Source organism: Epinephelus fuscoguttatus, linkage group LG10 (assembly GCF_011397635.1).
Source record: "Epinephelus fuscoguttatus linkage group LG10, E.fuscoguttatus.final_Chr_v1".
NCBI lineage: Eukaryota > Metazoa > Chordata > Actinopteri > Perciformes > Serranidae > Epinephelus > Epinephelus fuscoguttatus.
In genome coordinates, this window is record NC_064761.1 from 31,860,106 (window position 1) to 31,870,880 (window position 10,775).

Here is a 10,775-nt window from a genome sequence, read left to right on the forward strand (position 1 = left end):
ACTGAATGCACGCAGCCAATCACTTTGCGTCCTCGTGCTGTCTGTTTTAATACTGTGGAAACTGATCAACGGAAGTCCAAGACAACAGTTTTGGTTACGATCAGACCAACAGGTGATACTGAAATGAGTCACTTTGGATCAACTGCCCTACTTATTGTTCTTGTGAATACATGCACATCCACTGTCTGCAGAACAGCGCACTTATGCAGCCGTATCCACTAAGCTTTATTTATATAGCTGTAGCAGACGTCACATGAGGGGTTGCATGAAAGCGTGAACTTAATAACTTGTAAAATGAATAAATAAAGAGAGAGAGGGAACTCAGAATACCTGCAATTTAAAACTGAATTTAAATGTTGTTGATGTTGTTAGGGATATTTATTTTAAACAAAGATCATTTGGACAATGATTTAACAGTTTGTACCATAAAACACTGGTATCCTTAACAGTTGCTGTCAATGTATCTACCATGCTCTATCAAGAACTTTTTCCATTTCATTTGGGAAAATTGTTTTCATTGAATCTGAATGCCCAACTGTAGCCTTAATTTTGCTTCTGTAACTCCTCCCAATAGCATATTACTTCAAAATATTCATATTCTTCAAAAGTTTATGGAGTGATGGATGAATCAGTCTATTTAGACTGACCTGTTTATACACCATACACTATTGACTAGGGATGCACAATGATATCTGCACGTCATCTGTATTGGCCGATATTGGCTTTAACATGAACTATCAGAATTGCCCCGCATGCTTTTTCTTATTTTGCACAATTAATAAATATTACATACATTGAAAAGCATTGTATTTCATGTCTCCATCTTAAGTTAGGTGGGGAAAAAGTGGATATGTCGATATTGGTATCAGTAATCGGCCGAATATGTTGTTATTTATCGGCATATTGGATATCAGCAAAAAATCCAATATCATCCATCCCTACTACACTGCTCAAAAAATGAAGGGAACACTTATATCACACATCAGATTTTGGCAAATTATTCTAGTTGAAAATCTTTACTGATGTCCATTGTGTAATTTGTTGAGAACAAAATGACATCAGTCAGTGGAAACCAAAATCATCAACCCATCTCATCTGTGAAGAGAGGAATTGTGCTGCACAGTGCTGGGCTGTGAGCACAGGTCCCTCTAGAGGATGTCAGGCCCTCATGCCACCCTCACGGAGTCTGTTTCTGACAGCGTGGTCAGAAACACGCACACCAGTAGCCTGCTGGAGGTCATTTTGTAGGGTACTGACAGTGCTCCTCCTGCTCCTCCTCACACAAAGGAGCAGATACCAGTCCTGCTGCTGGGTTGATGCCCTTCTGTGGCCCTGTCCAGCTCTCCTCCTGTAATGGCTGGTCTCCTAGTATCTCCTTCATGCTCTTGAGACTGTACTGGGAGACACAGCAAACCTTCTTGCGACCACACGTATGGATGTGCCATCCTGGAGGAGCTGGACTACCTATGCAACCTGATTGGACTGCAGACACCACCTCATGCTACCAGTAGTGACAAGGACACGAGCAGAACACAAAGCTAGAGAAGAATCAGTCAGAAAGGATAAGGAGAGAGCAACTGTCTGTGGACACCACATGTACATAAAACCATTCTCTTTTTGGAGAAGCAAAAGCAAGACGACACCCCAAAAAGGGAATGGTTTTATGTACATGTGGTGGCCACCACATGTACATAAAACCACCACTTCAATTTGCACCAAAGCAGAAACTGAAAATAGTTCACAATCACAGTGGACAGATTGATATCCCTGAAGTTTAACTGACTTGGTGTTCTACAGTGATGATTAAGTGTTCCCCTAAATTTCTTGGGCAGTGTATTTACACTGTACATGAGCTGTTGCCATCAGGCAGAAGATAGAGAGTGCCAGCCCTCCAAACCAATTGTGCACGCAGTTCATGTGTGCCTACCAGTATTGCACCGTTGAACAAACTGTGGAAAAAAAATAACTGAACCTTTATGTGTGTGGATGCAGCACCGTATGATATGTAGAGCCATTTCATGATATGTTGTGCATATCCAGGTCCATAATAATGAAGAGGAACCCTGTTGTTGATCTTTGTTTTTGGTGATGTTGATGTTACTGTTGTCTATTTATTTATCTGAATTGTTTTACGGTACACAATGAATTTCCGAAAGGACTAATAAATATCTTTGTTTTTATGTCTGTCCCGCTGTCAGTGGATATATGATGTTGCCAAAATTTATTTTCACAGACTTTAAGGTAATGTGCTGCATTCTTGATTTTCAAGATTTTTGAGATCAACAAATGACTTAAAGAGTCATCGTTAGTCAAACACAATTTGCATTTCTTTGACACCACTTAATTTTGTACTTAATGTGAAAAAGTATGCAGATATTTTTACATTTGTTTGGTGGTGCATTTTCCAGTTTGTGAAGGAAACTTTTGCTCACATAGGTTCATTAAGACTACTCCAAATCATCCATCTCTTTGTTTAGGCAATTGAGACGTGCCCAAACAGCACTTCTGAGAGTTTATATCGGCCTTAAAACTAAAGGACTACTCTCAGCCACATGTGCTGACAGTAATGGTGACATGTTATGCTAAATATTGTGTGTGCTCATGTTAACATGCTATCATGCTAAACATACCATAACCTTACATGTTAATGTGCTAAGGTATGTGACAGGAGTGCCATGTATTCAGTTAGCACATTAACATGCCCAACTGACTAATGTTTACAGTGAGCATTTAAATATGATAAGAAGCTAATATGGTAAACATCTTTAAATTTTAAATTTTTTGGCCCATGTGGTAAGACTCTCTCAGTTTTTCATCCATCCAACAGTTTTATCTGGGGTGTAATGAACATTTGAGGCTCACAAGGTGCCAGTGGTGCAACAGAAAATGAGTGCTGACTTGCCTGAAGCTGTATAGCTGATATTGCACACAAAAATCATACATCTATTTTAATTTTTCTCCACTATTTTATGATTTAATGCCTAGGTCTTGCTTTCCCCGTCCATTTTCACTGGTCCAGACACCATACACTAAATCCTTAGATGGCATATCAGCCTCTGGGATCTTCGGTCCTTGCATTTTTTCTATTTGAATGTCCTGTTGCCTGGAATTCTTACACACTACAACTATATCCTCAACCTCTGCCTTCCTCACCTCCTCAGTAACAGTCTGGATGTACAAGACAGGACCAAACTGCAACAAGATATCTTGTCACTGGAGAATACCAAAAATATCAGCTGCAAACCTGCCCACCTCTCAAGACCTTACAAGTCCAGGTCAATACAAGAAGCCTCCACCACCAGAAGCTCGGATCAGCCTCTTCTATCTTGGCCTTCTCCCATTTCAACTGATTTCATTTTGAAGAGAGACAGCTGGGCATGAAAAAGCTTCTTGCCGCAAGTGGCTAAGACACAACTTAACGGCACAACAACACAAAACAATGCCACTAAAGTGGAAAATCCACACCACATTGTACATGATCACCCATCTGCAGTTTGAGCTGAAGATTTCACAGTGGTTTGCTGAGCGTGGGGGCTGTCGAGATCAGGAGGGGGAGGGATATCCTCTTATCTATCAGCTCTGCGTTTTTCGAAAACTCCAGCAGATTTTTCTTTCTGACTCACTGTAACCACATACGCCACAGTCACCCATGTTCCAACAGTCAGGTTGGTCTTTCAGTAAAAGTTAGCTGCCAGATTTTTAAAGAGGCACAAACATATCATCTTTTATTGATTCCTGCTGATGAGTCTGATGGCCTTGATGAGAAGTTAGCAGAAACATGGTCACACATAAACACACAAACAGGAAGGACACAGAGTTAACACAACCTTGTGGCAGAAACAACAAGGTGTGTTTATGAAAGTTATGCCATCAAGTAAAAATATCAAATGATACAACCAGGGGATGATTACTAAATACAGGACTACTACACTATGTTATTTCACTTGATTTGATGTACTCAGCTTTGATTGACTGTACTGCTCAGTACTGACTGGATCTGCTGGATGACTCATTGTTACTGTTCAAATGAACACGTTCAGAAAGCATTGTGGTATATCATGGTAGGCCTGCATAATTTTTACCGCTGCCACTTTCTCTTTGTGTGGCAACACCCACATCCTGACTGCATGTTGCAGATGATTTCTCTTTAAGTGGATGATTTATCTTAAACAGTATTATGTCCTCTTGGGTTTATAATGACACAGTGACCAGTTTAGTCAACACTTCTGTCTGAGAGGGATTCACACGGCCTGTCTCGTTTTCATTTCTCTTGTAAAGGAGATTGTCCGATTAACACCTGTCTGGTTATAGCTTTGCGTGTTACCTGAAATATACATGCAGTGGGCTGTCCTTGTCAGCCTTTGTTTAAGAATACAGTTGGTTTTAAATTATATTTTTCTTTTTGTTAGCAAAGCCTATGAAAAGCCTGAAACCAACAATGCGTTCCAGCCTGCTTGTGAAACTCAGCCTGTTTTTTCATTTGGAAGATATAAGTCTTTAACATATAACAATTAAAACCCAAACAAAAAAAGCTACATACGGTAATTTCCTTATCAAGCTGGGTCCTGTAGTTTTAGCAAAAGTGTGTAAACAGGAGAAAGGAGTTCATTTGTTTCGGACTACTGTCAGCTGCGGAGTAATACTAGGGCTGGGTATTGGTCATAATTACCCAGTACCAAGTAATATTGAAACTTTTCCAGTCAAACGATATTAACGATGTATATGGGTCCTAGCTTGGGAGTTATTTAGGAATATTCTCAGAACAACTCTGAGCAACCAAGGGACCGAAACTTTTATCTTGGTCAGGAGGTGTGATTGACTCTTTCGTTGGGTATGATGCATTCTTGTAAAAGGTGTGAGTGGCTGCCCTTTTGTGAGACTGCAGTGTGGACATTCAGTGGAAATGAAATGAAGCGTGTCACTTAATGAGACTGTGAAAGTGCTGTAATTGTTTGTGTGATCACTCTGCTGATCACTCTGCTGGTGGAAGGTTGAGACAGACCCAAATGATCAGTGCTGCACCATTGCATTTCATCTCGTTGCCAGATATCTTGATGTTGTGATCGCTTTCAGTTCTGGCGTTATAGAGTTATCGCATTGGTTGGGAGATGTGAGCACATCTCTAATGTTGATGACCATAAACATTATCCCTGCATGATCTAATCTGTAGCATTTCATTGACTCACTATCATCGAGTGTTGTTTTCTCCTTCCTCTTTATCTTTCTGCCATTTTCTCCTCTGCTTAAGAAACTGAAGCCTCTTAGTAGTCCTCCTCCTTACCACTGTTGGGAATGTCACTTTTGAAATGTAATGGGTTACAGATTACTGGTTACCCTGTTAGAATTGTAATAAGTAACAAAACTATCTAAATTACTTCATCAAATGAATGTAACGTAATACATTTGATTGCTTTTCCACCAAATGTTTTAAACTGGGCAATAAAGCTGAAAAGTTCTAGAAAAACTTAAGTACATAAAAGTTGTATCCAGATTTGTCCCAATGGCTTTTACTGACTTGCATTGTCGGATAATATGTCAAAAGAAGGCCTCCTGCATGACGTAAAGATGCAGAACAACAGAATGAATGTTATATTCTACTTGTACGTTTTTTACAGAAATTATTTTGGTTGTAACCCCTTTGTAATCGCCAGTATTTTGTTCAGTAACTGTAATTTAATAAAATATTATGTTTCCAGTAACTGTAACCAATTACAATTACATTCATTTTATAATTTAATTACATAACTGTCACATGTAACTCATTACTCCCCAACACTGCTCTTTACTCCTAATGGTTTTTCACCCAAGGAAGTCTTATAGGCACTAAGATTCTTTGTGAATAACATTTGTCTTTTCAGACAAATTCTTAGAAAGTGTCCTAATTCTAAGAATTTTCTTTGTCACCAGGAAGTGCACACTCTGTGCTTGGAAACTTTGTGAATGCAGCCCCAGGAGCAGTGTTGTCACGATACCAAAATCTTTGTTTCGGTACCAATACCAATATGAATTTCGATACTCTTCGGTACTCTTCGGTACTTTTCCTAAGGAAAAGTCCTTTTGGATATAAACCTTTAGAACAATAAATAGTAGGGGTGTAACGGTACCAAAAAAATCATGGTTCGGTAAGTACCTCGGTACGGACGTCACGGTTTGGTAACTCAAATGTTCCACCAAGTTTGTGTTGTCTTGTGTTGTCTCCCTTTGAGAGGCACACTTTCTCTTGTCTTTTTTCACGTGCTCCAGCTGCGGATGTTCATACAGGTGTTGTCATCCACACCACTTGTGCAGTCTGTGCTCCAATAGGAACAAGAAAGGCGTTTGTGTGCATAAATGACTAAAATAAATTAACTAAATTAAGGAATTGAATCAATTTCAAAGTATCTGTATTTTCCAAATGCAGTATAGTACCGTTTGGAATACTCTAGTACCGTGGTACTATTTTAGTACCGGTATACCGTGCAACACTACCCAGGAGTTTTGTTTGGACCTGTCTGTCTCAGTCTTCAAAGACTCTTTTTCTGGTGTAGCCTTCATTGACACAATTCAGGCTATGGTTAACCTCAGAGTTGATGTCAAACTTTGAGGAAAGAAGGCTGCTGAAGCAGGGCAAGTGGTCAGCGTTTCAGGAGTGGTGTTGTCCACTTTTATGGTGGACTGGGTAGATGGCTGGTTGGGAGGAGGCTAACGATGCCTTGGCAAAGATATACAGGATGCCCTTGAGGTCTTCTGTGGAGTGTGCTGCCATGGCGTTGTCATCTGTGTACTGAAGCTCCAAGATGGTGCTGTTACTGACTTTACTCTTGGCTTTAAACCTATTAAGGTTAAAAAGCCTGCCATCAGTTCTGTACAGGATTGGGATCCCCTGGGGCAGCTCTTTGCCAACGAGGAATGGCAGCAATTAAGATGATGGGTGCGATGATGCATCAATATTTGACCCCCAAGTCCACACTGAAGGGTCGGACTCGGAGTCATAGCTGCTGTGGAGCACTGTGAAAGCCTCAGTCTTCTGATATATTTATAATGGCAGCTTTGTCTTGATAGTATGCTCACAGGGCCTGGTAGTCTACCATGTCAATGGCCTTTGTGAGGTCTGTGAAGGCCAGATGTAAAGGCTGCATTTGTCTTTGGAGTTGGCATGCTGTGAATATCATGTCTGCTGTTCCTCTGGATGGGCTGAAGCCGTGCTGTGATTTTGTGAGTGTTTAGTGGAAGCAGTCGGTTTGCAAGGACATGAAGTTTGTCGTTGTTGACAAGAGCGGGATGCTCCTTTAGCTTCCACGTTCAGCCTTGTTCCTCATTGTTGGTTTTGGTCTTCTCTTGGGATTTACTAAAAATAAGAAAAACAATTAATACAACCACACCATCCTCTAATTTTGTGACATATTGTCATGCTGGCATCCTACAATTTATGATTGAATTGTCGACAATGAATGATAGTATCTGAGCTGTTATATAAAAGAAGCAGCTTAGGATTAACCAGATGCATTCAATATCATTTGATTTGAACAGTACCAGTCAGAAAATGTCATAACAGTGCTTAAGTGTCCCTCAGATATGCCCTTCACGGGAACATACAGTCTTACCATTACCCTCTAAACCACAGTTTTATCATTACTGACATGTTTCAGTGCACCCACACATCTCACTGAGCATTGGATGCCACTTTGCTCAGTTGTCAAGTCACCAATGATGAGGTGACTCATCATTGGAGGTTAGTCTAATTACTTTGTATTCTGTAAGCTTCGCGGTTATGTCATCCCCACTCCTCACAGACAAACACACTCCTACCCAAAAGCCACAATGCTCTACTTTCAACGAGCCGCTGTACAGTGAAGCTCTTCTTCAATGGAAATACCACTGCTTTTGTTTTGGCTTCATCTTAACCTATTTAAAATCTGCTTGAATGTCATGTTAAACTCTATGTTTAACAATCTTTTCAAGGGAGTTATTGGTGTGATTTTTTTTTTTATGATGGGGGGGGGGTCTGATGACCTGATTCCTGCTTCTTCACGGCTGAGCAGTTAACCACTATTTACAGGAAGTTGAGTTGAGGGTATCGCCTCCCCATACTCAGCTACAGTGTGACTTTTGCACATTGCTACTTGAAAACCTCGTGGTAGTAATGTAGGTCCCTGAGAAATAAGAGCAGTGAGAAGCTTCCCACAGCTCAGGGCTTTCTCACACTCATTACAGTGACGTTAGGGGTGGCCAGAGGGTCATGCGCAGCTGAGATCCTGTGAGATACAGAATAAGATGAGAACAAACATGCTCACATTATACATGCAGTGGAAACTTCGCCTGTACTGTATTTAAGACTGTGTGATAAATTGCAGAGATAATGTAAGTGTCTGTTTGAGGGTGGGTCTTGCCAAACTGAGGTTTCCATTGTTGAGTTTAAGGTTTGTATAAAGTGATAATAATGATGCAGTTAAAATAGACATTTTACTGTGCTAATTAGTGCTTTGTCGTGTGGCAGGCAACAGTCACTGTAAGTGAAAGAAAGGAGTTAAATAATAATAAAAATGTCTGGAGTCCAGCACAGTGAATTCCTGTATATAACCATCACGACCTCAAGAAATGAGTCTGTTATTGTACACTTCTGACATGTAGTGTCTCTGTTACTGCAGAGGGCATTGCGTTTTTAAGCTGTATCAGGTTTAGCACTTTGTTCATACTTAGATTTGGTTATGAACAAAACATGAGGAAGTGGAAGTTAAAGTTCTCATCTCCTCCTCTTGTGTTGTTCTCACTGACTATTGATGCTGCTAAGAATGTGAATCTTAAGTAGATGTGACAGGGGAATGTTTTTTTTAATAGATATAATTAGTGACATCTTTGTCAATTGGCCAGTTCTAAGAATTTAAGAGGTGAAGAAATAAGCTGGAAATGTTACCAGTGTTGCCAGCGCTTGGTTCCTCTTCATAGCTGGCCCCATTAACCAGCAATGTAAGATGATCTATCACTGTTTTTGAGTCAACAGTTTCTTACTTTACTGCCACCTGAGACGCAGCTTATATGAATTTATGTTTAAGCTGTAAGAAATTCAGATGTAGTCTTTCTTAAAACATTATACACGTGTCTGGTAATTTCTGTAATCTTTCCCCCTGCCCATGGTTGCTGTGAAGCGATCTCTTCCCACTGTGATTCCAGTGTAAGTGATCAGGAGGCAAAATCCACAGTCCGTTTTGGAAGATACCAAGGGCGTAGGTTTGGTTGCAACATTGGAGGGGACACATGAAACTGGGGCTTTGGGGATTTTGAGCATCCAAAACTTGATTTTCTGCATTCTGGTGACTGTTAATGCACCAGTCTGAGCTTTTTCAGCATCAGTTTATGGTGTAAATGTCTTGGATTTTGTCAAAATTAAAGTCTTCTTTCAAGTATGTACCCTTACAACCCCACACAAATCTACACCTATGGAAGATACCCTCTTGATATGACTCAGACTGCTGCTGAAACCTCATATTAGCTTTATCTAAACTTTTTAAAGTGTATTTTTGCACAGAATGAGAACTGTGGATTTTGTCCCCCGTGCTAGAAAGGGATTTCTTATCAGCCAGTATGGAGAGGAGGAACAGTTACAGTGACAAATGTTTTAATGTACATATCTGTATGGTTTAAAAATAGACTGATGCATTCATTTATTTTTCAGATTTTTGCTTTAATATATCATTTTAAATGTATTTTACTTTATTTTTTAGCTTGGATTTATTATCATTTGAATTAGATTGTATCAGTGATGCTCTCTTGATCCTCTCTCTCTTCAAATTTGCAGAGTAGAAATTTAACAAGAACCCACAGGCCCAAAGTCACCACTCTCCTATGTGTTATTGGTTGTGGGGTTTGGCAGCCGTGATGGGCAACGGTTAAACTGTGGTGGAACAGTCTTGCCTATTGACTGTCATTGTTTGCGGAGGCCTAAGAGCACTCGTGCCACACCATCGGCACATCCCTCTAACCACTCTGCTGCACAGCCCAGCTGTAAAAATAGATAGGAAAGATCGCCCAAGATATGCACACACACCTCACATACACACACATATAAGACATAAGATGCACACACCTTCAGGTGTTGATATGTGGCATTCGTGGGGGCGACCTCACTTACATAGGGAAGAGAAATGAGACAAAGAGATATGAAACCACAAATAGTACATTTAACTGACGTTGAGTGAACATACAAATTCAGTGAGCTGCCTTTTGTTCAGGGCTGCCATTGTTGTCACATTCACCCTTTTTGACCTTCATCTGATGGTTTAACTGCAGTGAGAGCTTACCTCCACCAGGTGGCATTAGATTCATGAAGAAGGCTGAGGGGTCAGCTACAGCCCTTCAAAAATAATACATGGCTTGACTTTTATCCAAAGACAAAACTAGTTTGGATAAAATCAGCCACATGAAAAATACTGATACATACATTGGTGTTTTCTTAACTGAGTGACTGCACAGACTGAACATAAGAAATATAAGAAGACAAGAAAATAAATGTCCGTTCTTGTGACTAATATTAATGACAAACTTTCATTTTATTTTTTTAAATTATTGTTTAATTTTAATCTGAAAGTATGATAAATTTCAAACTGGAGACCGAGCCACACTTAATTCTTAGTGGGATTTTTTCTTACATGGTATTATATGAATGAAACTGTGAATATGATTGAAGGTCAGTTATGTATAAATTACCATTTTTGTTTGTTTTCAGAAGCCACTGTCAGTTAGGTTGAGGGCATTTGCTTATTTAAACCACAACTATTCAGCCACTGTAGCAATTAAGC